The following is a 24,194-nucleotide window of genomic DNA, read 5'->3' as shown; positions in this document are numbered from 1 at the left end:
TTATTATTTATATGTGAATAAAACATGTATCAAACTTTTACTAGAACATGAAAATGAATCACATTTAAATGTTTTTAGTCACGAACACATGAATAACCTAATAGTGTGTATCTTAATAACATGTGGCATGTTCTCAAAATTTCATATACTACTTATTCATATCAATAACGAATAAACTATAACAAAAATATGATAAATGTTTTATTATAGCATGAGATGAAAATTAGTGTAAAAAATATAATAAAATGTACTTTATATAAAACAATCTCACATCTTATATTCATATGTGAATAAAGATTGTTATAGGTACTTATTACAACACATTGTTATTTATATATGAATAAAATGTTTGCTTAATTTTTATACATTTTAAGTATCATTTACATGTGAATAATGTTGTTATATATGTATATATATATATATATATATATATATATATATATATATATATATATATATATATATATAGAGAGAGAGAGAGAGAGAGAGAGAGAGAGAGAAAAGTGAATATATCTTTAAGAGTATATAAGCTTAGGTATCCATACTGATTATACTACGTCATTTTGTATCATATAATACATTGTAATTGTCCAATGTTCTTATAAATTAACTTCTAACTTGATTTACTGTGACATCCCCAAAATCACGGCCAGAAAAGACCGATTTTGTTTATGCTTTATAAAAATCAGAGTACTTCATTTTATAAAAAGGTTGCGGAATTTGTTCCCAGAAAAACATGGTAAATACGTTATTAAAACATTTTCGAAGAAACATATTTATTTCATTTTAAAATGTTTGGGATGTCATCGTTAATACCGAAACATAAACATAAACAGACTTACAATGATTTACACTAGTGATCTACATCTCTTTTAAATCTCTCAGTGTAATGTCACTTCACTTCGTCACCTGTGATATACATAAACTGAGTGGGTCAGGTTGGGAAACCTGGTGAGTACATAGGGTTTTCAACCCACAATAATATAATTATTATGTTCAATCAAACAATCAACCCAATTATCCATCCCCATTATCTTCTTTACTCTTTAAGGATTTAACCTAAGAGTCATCTATCCTGCATTCGTTTATTCCGAAGTCCCTTACTTCCAGGGTTATGGGACTGGCACTAAATCCATAGCTGCCAATGTTCGTTCATAAAGCACTAATTCCATAGCTGCTATAGTCTATTCATCGGGTACTAAATCCATAGCTACCAGTCTTTATCTAATAGGTACTAAGTCCATAGCTACCAATGTTCAACAGGTACTAAGTCCATAGCTACCAATTCCTACAGGTACTAAATCCATAGCTACCAACGTCTAAAAGGTACTAAGTCCATAGCTACCGGTGTTTGTCCCATAGGCACTAAGTCTGTAGCTGCCAATGTATACTCACGTCATCTTCTATCTCTCATCATTCATCTACCCATCTCATACCCAACATTTTCGTATATATAAAATACGTATACAGTTTAAGTCCTTTAAAACATGTATAAAACGTTCAACCAGCATAGACAGCAAGTATTCAGATAATGTGCACACATAGCACGTAGTTTATATAAAATACTTCATATCTATGTGTAAGATGAAAGTAACTATGCACTCACTTGAGAAGGTGGTGACTCGGTACTCGGACAGCGCTTCGTTTACTTTAAAATAATTTCCTTCGACTAATTATTAGTCTTATTATTATTATTATATAAGCGTTTAAACAATACTTTCCAACCACTATGTACAGACAGGGGCCAGACATAAAACACCGGAGGGCAGGACCATTTTGGCATATAGCACTTCTGAAATCCAACAACCCTATGCGGCCCTTTAAACCAGATTCCCCGTACCGCGAGTAGTTAAAAAGATATTATAACGACACTTATATAAGTCATAATAATAGCTCAAATATTTATTATAAATTTATAATAACAATACTAATTTTAAATATAAACTATATTTAAAATAGGGTAAGCATAACTTACTTACAAGGGGATTTTAGCTAGGAGTCGGGCTCTGTAGGGGCAGAACTTCATCGCTGAATCTTTCTAAGAAAGATTCGTGCAGCGCTTCAGCGCTCACCTTACTATACTAAAACTACAGAAAGAGAAGTCGAATCACGAGGGACCGAAATGCTCGGGGGATAAGGAGAGAAAGACTCTTGAATCAAGAGAATGGTGCAAGAAATATGAGAGCCCAAACCTCTTATTTATAGTAATTGAATTTACAAAAACTACCCTTCATAATTACTTAATGACCTTATAGTTATATAAACAACTAAACACCCCTTTATAATACTATTTTAAATAGATTTAATGATATTTGCACTAAACTAATGTCGAAAGAACTCAACATTAGTCTTATAATGACCGCATCGTCGATACCTTTCTAATGATATATACATATGTATATATATATGTGTATGTATATATGATTTATACTTTATTTTAATACGTAAATATGCTATTATAATTTGTAACTCGTTCATACGAACTCCGTTTTTGACGTTATTTATATCCATGCGTAGTTGGAGACGTACTCTACAACTTACATTTAGACCCCGTCGGCTAATTTTGACTTTATTTTTAAAGTTATATTTTTAACAGGTCGGGACAGGATTGGTCCGTTAAAATCTCATAACTTCTTCATCCGATGTCCATTTTCGTCTGTCTTTTTATTGTTACGCTACTAATAATGAGATCTTCAATTCTCGTTTAGGTTGTGTCGGCTATAAATCGCTCGATCTAATATTCGAATTTCGGACTGTACACTGCTAATCCGAAACTTCGAAAAATCGTAACTTCTTCATACGAAGTCAGATTTGGGCGTTCTTTTTATCGAAGTTCTTAGTTTAACATATTCTACGACTTTCGTTTAGAGCGCTAAATCTAAATCTCGCTCTATCATAAATTTACTATTTATGCTTCCCGGCGCCGTGCCGGTTCCGACGCGAAACTTCAACGGGTCATAACTTCTTCGTTATAACTCGGATTTCGGCGTTCTGTATATGTACGTAAACCCTGTGACATATTCTACAACTTGGTTAAGATTATTTATTCTAAATAATCTTTTTGTCAAAAAGTCGTTTTCGACCCCTATTGCCTCTAAATTGACTAGCCCGGATCTGCAGGCGTTACAATTATCTCCCCCTTTGGATGATTACGTCCCGGAATCATCAACGAAACAGGGTCATATAATGACTCCATACGTCATCTCTTCGTCCTAGGTAATAATTATAACTTCTACATTCCTTCAATTCTATCTCTTAAACTCATTGACTGTAAGAGTACTCGATCGTGCACCTGCTCTCTACCTCAGGTTAGACTCCAAATTATGACCTTCAAGTCACAATCTCAATCCTTGCTGGATACGGACTTGAGATAAGTTCTTTTATTACTACTATAGATCGATGTGTCATATTCTAATGACCTATCATCGTATGTTGCAACACTTAGACTTAGGTCTCTTAGAGTTAAATTCTAAAACAGACTATGCCTTCCTTCATGTTCTAATGTGATATAATCACACTTTAACATTAGGCATTTCTAGCCACCAACTTCTTTAACAACGAGTGCGATACTTCTATTGATCGCTTTGATTTCAACCGTTTGGTTTAAGTCGGACGCTACATCAAACTTGGTCGTCTGAGCCACACAACATACTCATCGTAGTCGGACTCGTTCGATATGACCACTAGGGTCGGAATATCAACAATCTTCTTAGTCATTACCGAAACGATGGTAACAACACACTTGAATAAAACGAAATCAATTACTAGCTTCTTGGTAACCTTGTGACTTTCCCTGATCCAAGTGTGAGTCCTGTGCTTCCGGTAGTATAGGCCTCTACTACCATTCACACCTACTCATACTCGTCCCAAGTATTGTCTCGCAGTTTCCCAAGTCACCATGCAGCAAATCATACAATCATTCAACACATCAGATAACAAAACGAAGGTTTTATATTAATTCTTGAAACGATTACATAGGTGTTCAAGTTCACCCTAGACTATGCCTCTACTAGGCTACATCATACGAAACTATGGCTACTGCATAATCCGATCTTCGGGTAAGAAGTCCTCATTCTTGATTCCTCGCATGGTTCTCTGCCTCGTCGAGGATCATGTGAAATGCCCTTGGCCTTGGTGGCGTTTCTGGTCTTGCTGCTTTATTTTTCCTTGGGCAGTCTCTGGACATGTGCCCCTTGCCTCCACATCCGTAGCATACTTTGTCATTATGTGTGCAGTCTTTGGAATAGTGACCCGTACTCCCACACTTGTAACAAGTCACTTCTTCGTTGCAGTTCCCACCATGCTTCTTCTTGCATTTATCACACCATCTTGTTTCACCTCCATCTGCTCCTCCGAGTTTTGAGAATTTTCTTTCCTTGTTCGACCTCGAAGATCCCTCAAACTTTCGCTTCTCTCCTGCCTTATCTTTTTCTAGACCCTTTTCTCTTATCTGGGCCTCTACGTTCTTAGCTGCCCTAATAGCTGCTTTTAAGGTAGTTGCCATTTTGACCATTGGACCAAAGTCAGTGGGCAGTCCGTTAGCAAACCTATCAATCTTGGAGAGTTCAGTAGGCACCAAGTAGGGAAATAGCTTCATCCTCTCGGTAAATGCGGTGGCATACTCATCAACACTCATCTTCCCTTTCTTCAGGTTCTGAAAATCGTTGTTTAGGTCTATCAGATCTACCTCCGAGCAGTACTGCATTTTCAACTGTTCCAAAAACTCTTCCCACGACATCCTTAAGGCTTCTCCTCGTGGCATCATATCTGCCAATAGCTTCCACCAGCTCAAGACTCCAGTTTTCAGCTGTCTTACTGCAAAGACAGTCTTCTGTTTCTCATTACAGCTGCAGCTCTCAAACACCATCTCCATCTCAGAGATCCAATCCATAACCTCAACCGGCTTTGGGCTTCCTGAGAGGCTTGGTGGTTTCGCACCCAAGAAGTTCTTGTACATCCGCCCATCCTTGTTGTTTCCCCCTTCTGGGCCATCCCTTTGCTCACCTTGAGTCCCAACTTGACTCACTTGGCGGCTGTAGTTCCCTTCCTCAGATTGCTCGGGAATCAGTTCGGGTTGCTCAATGGGCATAGTAGGTTCGTCCCTATTCAACATCCGTCTCATTTCTTCCCTTTGTTCAGACAACATAGCCCGAATCATGGCTTGAACTCCAGCCATGGTGACTGGCTCAGGCGCAACTTCTTCTACAACAGGTATTTGCTGAACCACTGGGGGTTGGTTCCTATTCCCATTTGCGTTTACGTTTCCGCTACGGGTCCTTACCATCTCGATCTATACACCGAATAAGGTGAATTTAGACCTTTACTTGACGTTTAAATCATCCTTATCACTCTGAAACATTTACATGCTAGTTCTAATACCGTAGTCCTACGTTTAGAATCCTAAACACATAAGGTTTCCAGATCCGGTCGGCAACAGACCATAGATCCGAACAATTAACAACATATCATGCACAAAGCATTTAGCACATAAAAGCATTTTAGGCACAATTCCTAAAATAAGCTAGTGCTCACACCTCACAATCATCGCTTAGCATTCTAAGTTTAAGTCTAGAAATAAATCCATATTCCTAGTTCGCTTAAACTAATGCTCTGATACCAACTGTGACATCCCCAAAATCACGGCCAGAAAAGACCGATTTTGTTTATGCTTTATAAAAATCAGAGTACTTCATTTTATAAAAAGGTTGCGGAATTTGTTCCCAGAAAAACATGGTAAATACGTTATTAAAACATTTTCGAAGAAACGTATTTATTTCATTTTAAAATGTTTGGGATGTCATCGTTAATACCGAAACATAAGCATAAACAGACTTACAATGATTTACACTAGTGATCTACATCTCTTTTAAATCTCTCAGTGTAATGTCACTTCACTTCGTCACCTGTGATATACATAAACTGAGTGGGTCAGGTTGGGAAACCTGGTGAGTACATAGGGTTTTCAACCCACAATAATATAATTATTATGTTCAATCAAACAATCAACCCAATTACCCATCCCCATTATCTTCTTTACTCTTTAAGGATTTAACCTAAGAGTCATCTATCCTGCATTCGTTTATTCCGAAGTCCCTTACTTCCAGGGTTATGGGACTGGCACTAAATCCATAGCTGCCAATGTTCGTTCATAAAGCGCTAATTCCATAGCTGCTATAGTCTATTCATCGGGTACTAAATCCATAGCTACCAGTCTTTATCTAATAGGTACTAAGTCCATAGCTACCAATGTTCAACAGGTACTAAGTCCATAGCTACCAATTCCTACAGGTACTAAATCCATAGCTACCAACGTCTAAAAGGTACTAAGTCCATAGCTACCGGTGTTTGTCCCATAGGCACTAAGTCTGTAGCTGCCAATGTATACTCACGTCATCTTCTATCTCTCATCATTCATCTACCCATCTCATACCCAATATTTTCGTATATATAAAATACGTATACAGTTTAAGTCCTTTAAAACATGTATAAAACGTTCAACCAGCATAGACAGCAAGTATTCAGATAATGTGCACACATAGCACGTAGTTTATATAAAATACTTCATATCTATGTGTAAGATGAAAGTAACTATGCACTCACTTGAGAAGGTGGTGACTCGGTACTCGGACAGCGCTTCGTTTACTTTAAAATAATTTCCTTCGACGAAACCTAGTATTATTACCACTAGATTTTAGTCTAATATTTACCGTGACTAATTATTAGTCTTATTATTATTATTATATAAGCGTTTAAACAATACTTTCCAACCACTATGTACAGACAGGGGCCAAACATAAAACACCGGAGGGCAGGACCATTTTGGCATATAGCACTTCTGAAATCCAACAACCCTATGCGGCCCTTTAAACCAGATTCCCCGTACCGCGAGTAGTTAAAAAGATATTATAACGACACTTATATAAGTCATAATAATAGCTCAAATATTTATTATAAATTTATAATAACAATACTAATTTTAAATATAAACTATATTTAAAATAGGGTAAGCATAACTTACTTACAAGGGGATTTTAGCTAGGAGTCGGGCTCTGTAGGGGCAGAACTTCGTCGCCGAATCTTTCTAAGAAAGATTCGTGCAGCGCTTCAGCGCTCACCTTACTATATACTAAAACTACAGAAAGAGAAGTTGAATCACGAGGGACCGAAATGCTCGGGGGATAAGGAGAGAAAGACTCTTGAATCAAGAGAATGGTGCAAGAAATATGAGAGCCCAAACCTCTTATTTATAGTAATTGAATTTACAAAAACTACCCTTCATAATTACTTAATGACCTTATAGTTATATAAACAACTAAACACCCCTTTATAATACTATTTTAAATAGATTTAATGATATTTGTACTAAACTAATGTCGAAAGAACTCAACATTAGTCTTATAATGACCGCATCGTCGATACCTTTCTAATGATATATACATATGTATATATATATATGTGTACGTATATATGATTTATACTTTATTTTAATACGTAAATATGCTATTATAATTTGTAACTCGTTAATACGAACTCCGTTTTTAACGTTATTTATATTCATGCGTAGGTGGAGACGTACTCTACAACTTACATTTAGAGCCCGTCGGCTAATTTTGACTTTATTTTTAAAGTTATATTTTTAACAGGTCGGGACAAGATTGGTCCGTTAAAATCTCATAACTTCTTCATCCGATGTCCATTTTCGTCTGTCTTTTTATTGTTACGCTACTAATAATGAGATCTTCAATTCTCGTTTAGGTTGTGTCGGCTATAAATCGCTCGATCTAATATTCGAATTTCGGACTGTACACTGCTAATCCGAAACTTCGAAAAATCGTAACTTCTTCATACGAAGTCAGATTTGGGCGTTCTTTTTATCGAAGTTCTTAGTTTAACATATTCTACGACTTTCGTTTAGAGCGCTAAATCTAAATCTCGCTCTATCATAAATTTACTATTTACGCTTCCCGGCGCCGTGCCGGTTCCGACGCGAAACTTCGACGGGTCATAACTTCTTCGTTATAACTCGGATTTCGGCGTTCTTTATATGTACGTAAACCCTGTGACATATTCTACAACTTGGTTAAGATTATTTATTCTAAATAATCTTTTTGTCGAAAAGTCGTTTTCGACCCCTATTGCCTCTAAATTGACTAGCCCGGATCTGCAGGCGTTACATTTACTTTCATGAATTTTATAAATTACACATTTATCTTCCTTTTACATAATTTTCATTTTCAAGTAGAATGTATATAGCCTAGTAGATGTTCGGCAAATAGTGATATAAGAGAAAGATAATAGTGAAATTTGAATTTTTTTGAAAGTAAATCATGTTAAGGGTTGAAGTTTAAGAACATTATAATGAATATATCAAACAAAACGATATATTATGATGTGTTTGGGTATCTAAGCTTATATACCCTTAAGGGTATATTCACTTTTCCCATATATATATATATATATATATATATATATATATATATATATATATATATATATATATATATATATACTTATTTTCTTTCTCTCTTAGGTGGAGAACACAAATCTAACATCAGACGTCACCACCCCCGTCTCATAGAATAACTGTATTCACCTCCTTTTTCTCTCTAACTAAACGTATTCACCCTTCCATTATTCCTCTACCACCATCTTTATCGTTACACCCCTTATACAAGCTAATGGTGGTGGTTATGAGAGTGGCTGAAGGTGGTGTTTAAGGTGATGGTTGCAGGTGGTGGTCGTGTTCAAGGGACTATGTGTATTGAAGATGAAATCCATAAATCTAGAGTGCCTAAAAGTTTGTATTTATGGGTTTCTTGGAAGAACAAACCTAAAGATATATATGTAGTATGGTTATAACCTCTCAAAACCATGGTCTGTATGTTTAAAAAAATTATATGGAAAAAAATAGTAAATAAAATGTCATATATATGATATGAAAATTAAATGGAGGATCAGGTAAATAAGTTAAATTTGATAATGTATTATGGAATTCTTAGGATATATTACATTCTAAGAGATTTTTTAGTATTTCAAAAAGTTATTCTCCAATAATTTCCAAAATGTTATGCTATTAGCATAGGATTTAGGATTTTTTTTTTTTTTTTTTTTTTTTTTTTTTTTTTTTTTTAATTTTAAACCAAAGTTGATATTTTATATAAAGAAAAAAAACAAAAATTAAAGAAAAAAACATAGAAAAATGACACATGTGAAATATGCTTGTTAGAAAGTAGACATACGATATTTTTAGGTTTTATTTATAAAAAAAATAGATTCGTTGATAAAACAAGTTAAAATCAAAATCTAGCATGCTAAATATTTTTCTAAATTATTTTTTGTTTTATACATGTTAATGTGTAAATTCGTGTATGATACTAAGGTACAAAACAGTAATTCGAAATTCATGTCAAATGTTCTTACAGCTGTATCGGGTGTTGCATTTTCTCGTAAAAGTTTAGGAATAAATTTACTATTTTTTGTCGTTTTAAAAAGATCAGTTTTCAAGTAACATTTCTCTTAATTACCGTTGAAGATTAAGTACATTACATCTTACCACACTAGTTCGGAAGTATTTTCCATCTCAACTTAAATAATTAATAACAATAAATAATATAAAACTATTAACTCGAAAATACAGATATTTCAAAAGTATTTCTTCCATTTGAAAACCACTTTTACAATTTATTCAAAAATTTTGCCATTTCAAACATTCCTTGACAACTTTTCTGATAAAATAGTTTACAAATTTGAAACGATAAAATATTTTGAAAGTCGTGTGCGTTTGAGGAAAATAAAATAAAAATGATTAGTAGTTTTACAATATACAAATAATTTATCAATGGGGTCAATAGCACATAAAATAACAAGAAATAATTAATCTGCAACCCATTTTATTTAAATAAAATGCATCGACGACAATTTGTGTTGTTTTACACATATACGTCACATTTCTGTATAGGTATCATACATGGGGTGATTTGAGGTGGATTCCTGAACTTGAGGGTACAAAGACTAGAAGACATATAAAGCATAAAATATTTTATTTGGAATTTTTCTGCGAAGGAATTCTCTTCCTTCCATAAAATTCCTTTATGTTTATGTTTCATTCAAAACAAACACTTGACCATGTGCTTAAGATGCCCAACTTTTCGTTATTATTATTAATATTTTTTTTGTTTTATTACAACATAACATCTAATGATTTGCATTTTGGAATTTTGATATTTTCTGAATTTTATATTCTCATGGAAAGTGCCAATTTCAATAAATATATATATATATATATATATATATATATATATATATATATATATATATATATATATATATATATATATATATATATATATATATATATATATATATATAGCACTTTTTGTTAAATCTCATACATTTTAAACCTTTTTTTTAAACTTCCTCAAACATATTCATTTGAAACCGTATTTTTTAACTAATGCAACTTAAAAGTTTTTTTTAATTATGATTTATCACTCAAAAATTTTATAACTTATATTATGTTTAATAAGCATTTATTGAAAAAATTACTATGAAAATGTCAATTTTTTGGGAAGACATTCATACATATCAAATACAAATTTCAGTAAAAAAACAAACTTAAAGGTTTTTGTGCTTGGTTGAGATCTTATGACCACTTTTGGAGATATGCTATTATCTTAAATTTTTTAATTTGTAAGTTTATTATACTAATTCGTTTTATATTTTCTTCGGTTTTTTATTATCGTAATACAATCGTTATACATTATGGTTTAATCGTTAATATATTGATCATATGTTATATAGGGTGATCTCGAAAATATTTAATTAAATATCTTAAATATGTTTTTTTTTTGTTTTGTAATTATACCATTTCAAAAAGATAATTAATTAAAACTCATACATATGTTATACTTTTCATCTCTCTCTCTCTCTCTCTTTCTCTCTCTCTCTCTCTCTCTCTCTCTATATATATATATATATATATATATATATATATATATATATATATATATATATATATATATATATATATTATAATAGATGTCAAATCACTTCAACCAAAATTCATTTAAAATCTAATATTTCAAATGTTTTTTAATAATGATTGTAAAAATTTCAACATGTGTTACTTAATTGATTGATTAATAAAAATATTAATGTTTTGAAACTCCTAACTCTTAAACTTATATTATTTAATTTTTTAGTTTATTAAAATATTTTTCCTACATAAAAATAACATTTTTATGTTTTGCTACTCATATTTGTTTATGTAATTAGAAAACAAGATGTATATAGAATGACTATTTTAATTTCACATAGGAATCGATACCACTAGAGGGGTATATTGTGTTTAACATGTGGTAGGAGATCCACATACCCTTTTTTATTATTTATATTAATGCTTAGTGGTATCTATTTTATATTTCTATTCACCTTAATTTTTTAGGTACAAATTAAGGAAGATGATTTTTGGCGCACCAACATAAAGTCAAACGTACGCCTTGCAAAATATGTAATTAAAATTAAATATCATATTTACTAATCGACTTATTTTAAAAATCTTGATGACATTTATGTATAATGATATATTTTGTATGACTTCATTCTTAATTTCAATGTTTAATATTTGAAAGTTCATATATGAAACCTTGGATGTTTTGGTGTAATATCAATAGTGTAATACAAAGTTTATTAGTTCAATATTGTTTATTAATAGCTCATTCAAAACAACTTATTTCTTGTTTTATCCGAAAAATATTATCGGACATAAGAAAAGTAAATTATATTAATGTTATACAAAAACTTATAATATATATTGGATATTATAAATGTAAAATTAAACTTTATAAGGTTTGAAATATATTAGATAGTATCAAAATATAATTTGATGAAATACCATTTCATTAGACATCGAATAGAAGAAGGACTCCTCGTGGCAAAGAAGGTATCATCAGATGAGAACCCAGAAGATCCCTTCACAAAGGGACTGAGTAGGGCTAAGCATCTCTAGCATGCTTGGAGCATAGGGATGAAGGATGATATTAGTTTTAGTAGTTAGATAATTTTGAAATTTGTAAAGTATAATTGACATTTGATGATGAAGAGAAGTTGTGTTTATTTATGAGTAAAGTGTTGCTATCTTTTGTCAATCGTTTACTATATTTCTTTTGCATGTTTTGACTTCTAGAATAATTATGTTTGGTATATCATATTATTCGAATCACCACAGTCAGTCATATGTTGGAAGTAGGTATGAATCAAGACTGTCATGAGTTGGTTGCAAAGGTCTAAGTTCTTGGACATGACTACAACACTCATGAGTGCTCATAAGTTCTGAGCATTGAACTCAACCCATGCTCACTGGTATCACTTCATGTAATTTATCTCGAGTGATTGTAAGACGGTAATATCATATAAGTCTTCAAACCTAGAGATATGACTTATTGCCTATGAGTTAGTTATGCATTGATCACACGAAACCGCATTCGTAACTCGATGGTATAAAACGTACTTTTGTGTGTAATTCAACAAGTAGTAGAATAAGCATATGAGTCGAAGTTTATTTGTTCCTTCTTGGATTAGAAGCGATATCTGGGCCCCTCAATGATTTTGTTTTGACCTACGTACCAGGCCCGATCAGAACCAAATTGATGTGTTCAATTTAGTTCTATGTCAAACAAATCGGAAATCGAGAAACAAACTGCTGGACAATAAGAAAGACATTGTTCCATGTATTTGTCCGGCTGATATCTAGAACAGAGGATTATATGATCACTTATCTAAATGGCGTATCATCATCTTCTCAGTTCCGAAAGACCTTGAAAGAGCAACGATTGCTGATCGGTTCCCAAAGTCATACTTACAGATATAGTTATTAGACTTATCCAAGTGAGAGACTTTTGGATAAGGTGTCTAAGTCTGTAACTATCTTTGGTATGTACTTGACCCGACCCGGCATGGTCCATTTGGGTTGCATGACATCATGCATTTGGATAGACTTAATGAGAGAAATAACACTTGTGGTTTATTAATATATTATAAGTTCTAATATATTAATAGTATTATTTAATTAGTATTGATGAAAAATTAATTTGGAATTAATTAAGTGGTCAAAAGATAACTAATTAAATATATGGGTGATTATGTAAATCATCCATAACATGTATAGTGGGCTAAAGGCTCCATGGATTATCAAGTTGGGTTAAACCCATAGGATGCTCCATGGGAGTTACAAACCCATGGGTCATGGAAATGAAGAGTCATGTCACATTAGGGTTTACATGGTATAGCCCTAGATGTTACACACTATATAAGGAACATGATACTCACCAAATTCAGTGACACTAAGAATTAGTGAGGGCAAGCCGATTTATACAAATGTTATACATACTCTAAAGTTATTCCAAAGCATTTGGTATTGTGTTAAGCATTTGAGGCATGACACTTGGGGTGCTAGGCTCTCAAGGATTTCAAGGAATCAAATCAACTACAAGGTATGTAATGCTAGCCATCTTTTAGATAAAAAGTTCCCCAATGATGCTAGATATGCTTATGAACCTTGGAAATCATATTTTACATGTATTTTAGACAAACATAGATCCAAGTTTTTCTAGGGTTGCATGTACACTTAGGAGTGTTAGAATGCTCATAACCCATCAAATATTTCATATTGGGTGTTATGTTTAGGACTTTAAATCAACTATCTTGAATATCTCCTAAAAGGATGTCTGGTTCATACATCTATGATCTTCCTAAATATCTTGGAACTTCACTTCTTCCACCTCCTCTAATTATTATCCCTTACCCACAAGTTCAAGGTCACTCAAGCCCTATTGGCAAGCAAGGTCTATGTGTGCTCGCATCTTGGAGATGAAGTCATATATTGACAAGCCGGGAGAGTTGAGTGTCAAAGTCTTAAGAAAGTTGGATGTTCAATCACTTTCTAAGTCACATAGTGAGTTCCTTTGGGACTTTTATGAAACGGACTATGACATGACCCTTAATGATCTTCTCTATTTGCTTGGTCCTGCATAATTAGCAATGAATTTGGAGCTTTGGTAAAGAAAATTTGATTAGTAGATCAACTTCCCAATCTACCATGGACATTGACAATGGTAACATTGGATATCTAGAAAAAGCCTTCTTTTCCCATGGAAAGGGATTGACCATAGTCAACTAGGTTGACCAAATGGTAAAGACAAAGGCAAGTCTGAGATAGTACAGTGCACCATTCCCAAAGAGTCCATATGTTTTGCTAAAGGAAGGGGAATTGATTATGAAGTTGCCTATTTACCTGAAAGATCATAAGGTTGATCAAGTCAAGAAGTTTGACTCTACTTCAGGTAAAGACCACTATCTAACTCTGTTAAGTTTCTATTCTGAGATTCTTTTTACATGATGTGACTGGGTCACATGTTGATGTTTTAAAAATCAAAGAAAAAGTGAAGAAACTTAAAGCAAGTATATGCTGATTCTGATCGCGAAAATGGATTTCGATCGTATGGTTCGGTGATCAGAATTTTGAGCTATTACTTAGCAGTTATGATATAGTGCTTAGGAATAGATAACAAAAAAAATTTCATATACTTTTGCACTATAAGGATAAGTTCTTCCGCAAACTTTTTAAAATAAAAGGAAATTTTTTATTTCATTTATTCTAAGTATCCTTACAATGGCATTTGTGGAAATTGTTGCTTATATGATTACATTGATAGTAGTATCGGGCAATATGCCCTTTCCTGTTTGCAGCTACAACAATGCATTTCTTGGCAATTTTCGACGTGGTGACAATTGCACTTGTTGCATTTAGGGAGGTTACCAGCATAGGGCTTAGTTGGTGTTGGGTTATTATGGGCAACAGTAGGCACAGTAGCATGTATGGTTGCAGGTACAGTAGTGGCATGGACTGCCAGTACTTGTTGCTTCTTTGAAGGTTCTAGAGGATATTTTCCCTTCCTTTTGTTCCAACTCTTCTTGTTGTTGTCATTGTTGTTCTCCTTAGGTTGTTATGGGGCAGCAACCACAGAGTTTTGACGATTTTCGTGGTCAATAAGTGACTGTGCCAGTTCCTTGGTATGGTCAAAGGTAACAGGCCTAGAAGCAATGACACTTGCCTGTATTTAGGGTGACAGTCCCCAAATATACCTTTCAATATTTTTGCTCTCCAGAGCAACCATTTCTGGACACAGAATCGCTAAGTCATAGAACCGATTCGTGTAATTTGTTATCTCTGCACCGAGCATGGTAAGACCCCAGAGTTCTTGCTCAAGTTTTTGAATTTCCCCTTGCGGACAGTATTCCCGTATCAACATGGTTTTTAGGTGCTCCTAACTTATAGTATTAGCCACTATCAAATTCAGTGACTTAACATGGCCATTCCACCATGTTAGGGCCCTATCAGAAGAAGTACAGGCAACAAATTTAACTTTGCTACCCTCCGGACAGGAGCAAATTTCAAAGAATGTTTCTGTCTTCTCAATCCATTTCCTTAAAACCATTACTCCTCCAGTTCCATTAAAGGTCTTAGGTTTGGCATTCGAGAAGTCTTTATAAGTGCACTCTCGCGAGTGCTCATGACTCTCGCCATGGTTAGAAGGATGTGCACCAGCTCCCGACCCACTAGCACCAGGAGTATTGATATGAGACATCGCAGCCGCTATGGCCGCCGTGACCGCTGCTTGAAACATAGCAACGTCAAATTGATGAGGTGGTGGTGGAGGCGGCGTCGGTGCTTCATTAACATTGTTACGTCTTGGATTTCTACGAGGAGACATCTTTTTCTATAAAAGTTAAAAGATATAAAGATGGTAAGATATCAAGAATGAATATGATTTTGATATCTCTTAACTAAACACTTAATTCCATATGAATCTTGTAAAGTATTAGAAATAGAAGTCTACTGCAAGTACAACTTGCAACAGGATAATATGAATTTGAGTGGTTATTTTTCAAATAGTATGAAAATATATGTCGATTGTATTGGTATATTAAGTATATATAATCTGGAAAACATGACCTTAAAGCAGGTCTACAATATACCACAATATTGAGAAAATGTCGATATCCAATCGACCTACCGAAAATACAATTTTTGCGGTCGTATTGAAAAACATGAAAAATAACACTAGAACATATATGTAGATTTAGAACCAAAACTTTGAAATACGATTGTTTATGAAAACTGTAATAACTCTTGCTGAAGTAAAGTGCTTGTTATTTTATTGATACACGGTTTTGTACATATCATGAAAAGTAGTATATACATTCTATATATTAAAATAGAAAGTAGAAGTAGTGTAAATACTACTTGTGCTGGTTGCTACAATGCTTGCTGGGTCCTGCTTCATCTTGTGTTTTCCATTGCCTTTCTTGTGCAGCTTGATGCTCTCTCAATTCTCTTATCTCAGATTGATCAACATTGACTTGCCTTTGAAGGCCTTCTGTATGATGTTGGGTGTCGTCCTGCATTTCATCAACACGAAGGATATCTGCGGTTTTAACCTGCGCGACCGTATTTACATGCAGGATTCGGTTGATTGAAATCCTTGCTTGATCGGCTTGACGGGCTATTCGGTTTACTATAACTGGAAGAGCTCTATCGGCTGCTCCTCCTATAGAGACATTATAGAAACCTCTTACCATACCGTAATGAGGGCGTTGGCCATCTTTCCAACTCCAGTGGTTTATGTACTGGCCCTATTCTGGTATAGGCTCTGCTTCATCTAGTCTTAGGGGACGTTCCCCAGGATTGTATACTTGTGGTTCCGTGTCGGTACCACTTGATTCACTGTCTTCGAATGGTTCCTCATTTGAATCTGGATCTTGTTAATTGTAGGGGTCTCCAGGTAACTTGTATTCAACCATATTGTATGTACTAGAAGTAAGGATAAGAATAGTAAAATACTCCTATAGTGTTTCAATCTTTATGTTATGATCTATAGTTCTTCTGAATATGTATGGTTGGTAAATTTTAGACATGTTCCAACACTACTATCACTACCAAACACATGTTAGTCATATCTTAAATCAATATAGTTGACCAGGCTACATTAATCCCATATATTATTACATAACTGCCTAGATTTGACTATAATGTTCAACATCCAAATACTTTTATGTTCTTATGATTGTGATATTGTACTTGTATGTATGAGTGTTAGTATACTTCTTGTAAAAATAATTAAATTTTTAAAAAGTATGCTTGTAGTCAGAGCTCTTAGCCCCAATGTATTTATAGTTTGCATATCTTTTATGGATTTATATACTGAGTGCACTATAAACAATGCTCTGATACCAATCTGTCACATCCCCAAACCAGACTGCAGAAACGTCTGGGGGTACAAGACTTCATTTGTAGTATCACAACACATGCATCATAGTAATCAAAGTACAAACAACCATTGTATTTAAAAGTATAAGTATTTACATGTGTTCAATCATTATATATTGAAACCAAAATAGTTATACAAAAGAAGAAGATATGACTCAAAATAGCTCCATCTTCTCAAAAAGCTCGGCGAGTACCTCTTTATTGTTTCCCTGAGAATACAAGTAATTTGAAAAGAGAGTATCAACATAAATTTGAGTGAGTACATAAGTATTTATGTTTAAAAGGATGTCTCTGTATCTTGAATATGTAAATTGTTCTAGAAAATCCTATATTTTCTGTTGTATATGAAAAGTAGTTTTATTCCCATAAAACCGTTCTATTTGTAATCCAAAATTTTGTATTTGTATTCCTTTATGTAAAACTTGTAACTGAGAGTGTGCCTAGTTTTACCAGCTGTTATTGGAAACTGTAATATGCTATTTTATTTTGCATTTTGTAAACTGGTACTTTGAAGATGTACTTACGTTTAGTTGTTTATACACTAACGTATTGTTAATATCTTTTTAATGAGTTATTATAACCATACCATGACTGGATGGCCTGGAACAAACGCTTTGTAGGCATTTAAACTGTTGATAACAATTGTCACTCATTGGTGTGTATGCCTGACTGTAGCTAGCAGCCTAAGTGTGGGGTTGTCAATCCCAATATAGATCTACACACAACTTGTTTCGATCCCCTGACTGGAGATTTTGGTTATAATATCAGGACTTTAACTATGTTATTTAAATGAAATAAACAACCTAAATTGAATGACTCATAAAAAGCGTATAAACGTTACATGTATAATAGTTATGGAAACCCAATCATCTTGAAATAATGATTGATTGTATATTCATGAATTAATATTCTTAACATGTATTTGAAAATTGTAAACCCTTGATTTCTTTTGAATCAAACCTTTGTTTCTTGTAAAACGATGTATTCTGGTACACTTGAATCATGAATTATTGTTCTATGTGTCATAAATTACACTTATTATAATTTATATGAACTTTCTGAATTGGTATTTAACTATTTTTGCATGTAATCCCCTGATCAACTTGTTACAAAGGGTATTTAAACTGATGAAATAATTTTTTTATTTATATACATATACAATTACATATAAATAAATTTAAACGACATTCGGACAAATAACCAGTACTATAAGCCAACATCCAAACAAGGAAAAGGACTAAGCCTTTTAAATCTTATATATATATATATATATATATATATATATATATATATATATATATATATATACATATGTATTTTGGGGAAAAATATAAGTTTATAAAAGAGATTAAAATTTTGAGTAATTTTGATGACTTAATGTCATTTTATCATGATTTTAAATCATTTGTTTGTAACACAAAGTTCTTGTGTTAGACTTGTATTCCCCCCCCCCCCCCCCCCTAAAACAGTAAAAATTATGAAAATACGGGAGTATGAACTCACTTGAGAGATGGTGATTTTGATAGCATTTCGTTTTCTGGAAAGGAGTTTATTTGAAGAAATACCGACTTTATTTGGACAGAGTTTTGACTGGAGAAAGGGTGTTTTTCTCGGGAATCTTGGGGCTTCTAGGCATGCTTAGGTTTTGGATATGCTACCTGGGCTTTGGGGGTTGTATGTAAGCTTATGGGAGTTAAAGGGGTGAAAAAAGATGGAAAATGGTGAAAAAAGTGTGTTAAATCCGAGAAATCTCGCAGCCCTTATATAGGTTCCGAGGGTTCGGCCGAAGGGTGAGTCACCGGACACGCGACATCAGCAGCGATGGTCACGAGGCCGAAGTCGGAAGCAGCGATGCAAGGCTCGGAAGCGAGACACGGAGGCAAGGCGCGTCGGACGCACATTGGATCGCGACTTTAGTCGAATCAGAAGGCTACGCGTGTCGGATCCGGGTGTGGCGGTTACTGTTCATGCGAGATTTCTAAGTATTATCCATTATTTCTCGGTTTTTGAGCCAAAAACTTCTAAAATTCATGACTTTCGCATAGGAACTCCGTTTTTGACGTTCTTTATATGCACGCGTAGGTAAAATTATACTATACAACTTTCGCTTAGACTTCGTCGGCTAATTTTGAGTTTATTTTTAATATTATTATTTTTAACAGACCGGGACAGGAAAATCCGTTAAAAATTCATAACTCTTCATCCGACGTATGTTTTTGTCTGGCTTTTTACCGTTGTACTATTATTGACGAGACCTTCGATTCTCATTTAGGTTGTGTCGGCGAAAAATTAATCGATCTTTATTTCGAGTTTTTAGCCGTATACTGCTATTCTCAAACTTAGAAAAATCATAACTTCCTCATACGAATTCAGATTTTGGCGTTCTTTTTATGAAAGTTCTAGGTTTAACATAATCTACACCTTTCATTTAGATTGTTATGGCTAAAAAGCCTTTGATAGAAAATTCACTTTTTATTCTGAACAGTGTTTTGTCGGTTTTGTCGCGGATCTTCGAGTGGTCAGAACTTCTTCGTTATAACTCATATTTTAGTGTTCATTATATTTTTGGAAACCTTGTTACAATCTCTACCACTTTGTTCATCCCAATCGAGATTTTTTTAATACTTTATTTTTTAGGGTCAATTATGTAAATATACACAGTATGCTAAAATTTCTCTATATTATTTTGAAAAGAACTACAAATTGACATACACTATTACATAGGTTTGAAATAACGGTTTGTTACAATTTGGAATGTTTTGGTCATGAGGTTTGCAAAATTATGCACCATCCCTTGATCTGTTGTAAAGTCCCAAATCTTAGATCCAAATCAGTGATGAAATGATATTGCAATCAATCAGAGTGTAGAAGGAGTAGAAAGAAATTAACCCAAGCATGAACACATTCATATCATATAAATGTCAAATACACCTTGGAAAACACACTCATACGTCACCCTAAGACTGACACAGACACCTACAGTTTATAGCACCCCAACAGTACACGAGTGTACATCCGCACACGCGTGTACGGCCGTACACACATGTCCAACCGTACACAGCCACACAAAAGTTACAATCACAATGACAAACCTCAAGACCCTACCAAGACCTATACATAATGAATGCCTAGCCCAAACCATTAAATTATGACCTATCAATCTCCCCCTTGGTTTGAGGCTAGCATAGACTTGGTCTTCAATCTTCTTTTTGATTCTCGAACAGCCTTAGGTCAGATTTTCCCATGGATCCCATCCAAAGTCTTCCATTGATAATCGTAGCGACCATTCCTATGAATTCTTTTGCAGCAGCCTCCATGACCTCCCTCGTACATACGATTTGATGACGGGTCAAAGTGTAAATGTCTCTTTCTCTGAACCTCAGAAGATCCTTAGCGCTAAAGAGCCTGGGAACATCTTCTCTATTTTTGAATTTTATGGCTGCAGTTGTTGTTTCAACATCAAAGGCCCAAATTTCAATATTATCAAGGTATCCATCATGAAAATGTTGTGGAATTGGAATCTCCTTCAATTGATTAGTGGCTGGCACCAACATAATATTCATTGGTTGGTTAGTTTCAGGATCAAGAATATCTTTGTCTTTTCTGACCAAAGCTTTTGTTGTCTTCATCGAGGGGGAATTATCCTTGAACTGTCTATCCAAATATTGTTTGAAGCTGAATTCACTAGGATCTTGTGAGGGATTGTGAAAAGGAGCCCTTGAGAGATCACAGAGAACAACCTTTGTCCAGGAGTTGATGTCGTGAATGCTTTTGTAGTACTCTGGATTTCTAAAAATTCCCTTGACTACCCATAGTTTAAGCTCATGTTCATCACCAAATTTTCTTTTTTTAAGATCTGTCACAGTAAGTTGAGGTTCATCTGCTTTACAATTCTCATTTGAGCTTCTCATGACGATCAAACCTTCTTTCTTCTCAGCTTTGATTGTTCTTTTGCCATGTTTGATTTTGATCCGGGTATTGGTATTCATAGGCTCTTTCTCAAATCGATCAGCAACTCTTGTTGTTCTTGGAGGTGGTTGGTCGACACGAAATTCGACTTCGAAAGGCTGGATGGGAGCTGTGGGAGGATCTTCAATATCGTCTGGCTGTTTAAACAGAGACTGAAATTTATCTCCAAAGGCTTCGAACAATTTGTTTTTCAAGCTAAAATAGAACATGATCAATGATCTAAGATTAGTCTGAAGCTCAGTGATTTGTTTTGACTTTAATGCATTATCTTCCTCAAGCTCAACAATCCTAACATCATGCTTGCTGATTAAAATGTCCTTCTCAATATTTTTCTGTTTTAGAATGCCAATTTCTTCTTTGAGAGATAACATATCAGAATCATCATCTCCCGAACGACCTTCCTCAATATATATTCCTTCTCCACGTGAGGAAGGTTCTGAAATTTGTTGAGCCAAATGCCTTGCTAGCCTTATGGAGTCTTCATCTAGCGAAGGCCTTATGTGGGAGCATTCTGGGACAACAGATTACCCGCCTGTTTCGAACGTGGTGCTTGGGCCTTCTTCAGTAAGTGTAGGTGGTGCAACAAATGTTGTGGTGATGACTGTGGATGGAGCTGGAGGTGCTTGATCTTGAATAAGCACTCCCTGCCTCGGATCAAGATTCCTTTTTTTCACCGGAGGCGGAGAGGTCTGTGTCTGTGTTGGATCATTAGAACATGGTACAGATGTAAGAATAGCTATATATCAGAGGGAGGAATCCCTGAAACTGCATCCTTAAGGATTGAAGATTCTACCATCAATCTTGATGTAGGAGGCATTGGTTTAAGAATGTCATCAGGAACCCTAGAATCAGGTTGTCTTTGAACAAGTTCATTGTCATTGATAAAGAAACTGTCAAAGAATGCTGAACTTGGACCTAGTTTTTCATGATCAATATTAAGATTAAGTGGGATTTGTTCATTTTCAAAGCTAGAAAAATCCATGTCTCTGAGAAAATCACCATCACCATCATTTTCTTCATCATCACCCTCTACATCAAAGTTACTCTGAACCTCCACATTTCATACTTGGTCATGCTCTTCTGCCATGATTGCAATAGGGGAAACACGTCCTTCCTCGTTTTCATGTTCAGAGGCCAAGATAATAATCTCCTCGGTTTCCGTGGGGCTAGAGAGATTAGCTGATTCAGATTGTTCACTCTCTTCAGAAAACATTCCAAACTTGATCATTGGATATTTCCCTTCAAAATTAACCTTTCCTGGTCGATTCTGCTTCATCAGACCAAAACCACTTGAGCCAATAGACTTGAGATCAATCACTCCTCTTTTGTATCCAGATGAAACAAGAAATTCTGAGAGAATCTCGTACCAAGACCTTGGAGCTTGCTTTAGACCATAAATTGCTTTTTCAAGCTTGTAAAAGTGATCTGGGAATTCAAGACTTTCGAAGACCGGAGGTCGTTGAAGATAAACCTCCTCTTTCAATTCACCATTTAAGAAGACACTTTTTGCATCCATTTGATGTACTTTGATGTTCTTGTGAGCTGCATACGCTATGAAGATGGGTATGGCTTCCATCCTAGCTACAGGGGCGTATGTTTCATCATAATCAACACCTTCTAGTTGACTTTACCCCTTAGCGACTAGTCTCGCTTTGTTTCTGACAATCGCACCGGATTCATCCAATTTATTGTTGTATACCCATCTTGTTCTGATAATAGTGTGACCTTTTGGCTTTGGAACGAGTTGCCACACTTTGTTTCTTTCAAATTCTAATTCCTCTTGCATCACAGATATCCAATCAAGTTCCATTAAGGCTTCTTTGATGGTTCGGGGCTCGACCGGGGACATGAATGCTGCATAGTGACGGTGGTCAAATAAGTCCTTTGAGGATCGAGTTTAGATACCTGCGGATGGGATTCCGATGATTTGACCCGGTGGGTGATCCTTTGTCCATACATGAAGACAAGGTTGCAGATGATCGGCGACTGCGGTAGAGGGAATGTCTTCTATATCAGAGGATTCTTCGATTGCAGACTGTAGTTCCCCCTGGACTTAAGAGCAACTTGCTAAATTGACTTGAACTAAGGGAGTTGGATCAGCATTTTCTTGAGTAGTTGAGAGAGGTTCCCCTTTAATTGCGGATAGGAGTTCCCCTTGAACTTTAGATGGTTCCCTCTGGAATGTTGAGAGAGTAATAACCCTTGGATCGGTTCTTGTGTCAAATGTCTCTCTGTTGTCATTGTCTGAGTCTGAGGATACATTCGAAAGTAAATATCCTTTGTAGACTGGAGCTACTTCCTCAAGTATTGGGACATCGATAGTTGTCACCTGATCCGGAGTGGAACTTTCTCCTTCAATCGGTAGAGTGGAAGTATTTAGTTACACTTCATCGGATAGATTAGGACCAGAAACTTCGGCATGTTTCTGTTGAGCTTCCTGACACACGAGAACTTCGGATAGTTGAGATGTATCTATTGGGTCAAAAAGATCGTCATAGTTTATTTCAACTATGTTAAGGGGACCCAAAGAGGATGGGATATCACTTTCCAAGATTGCTTTAGTTTGATTTGATGGAGCAGAGTTGCGGACGTAATAGTCATCGAATTTTACATCGAAGCTTTCGAATATTAATCTTGTGCGTCTTATGAGAACCCTATAGGCTACTTTGTTAGTTGAGTAGCCAAGGAAAATGCCTTCATCTGACTTTGGTGAAAACTTGTTCAGATGATCCTTGTTGTTGATCAGAAAACATCTACACCCAAAAAATGTGAAAGAATCTGACATTTGGCTAACGATTGTTAAAGCCCTCATACAGAATTTTGTTGAGATGCTTGCAGTCAATGCTTCGATTTTGGACAAAACAAGTTGTTGCCATTACTTCAACCCAGAAGTAGAGAG

Source organism: Lactuca serriola, chromosome 3 (genome assembly GCF_051521515.1).
Source record: "Lactuca serriola cultivar US96UC23 chromosome 3, Lser_US96UC23_V15, whole genome shotgun sequence".
In the NCBI taxonomy this organism is placed as follows: Eukaryota; Viridiplantae; Streptophyta; class Magnoliopsida; order Asterales; family Asteraceae; genus Lactuca; species Lactuca serriola.
The sequence above is the reverse complement of the archived record's forward strand: the minus strand, read 5'-3'. Positions refer to the sequence as shown.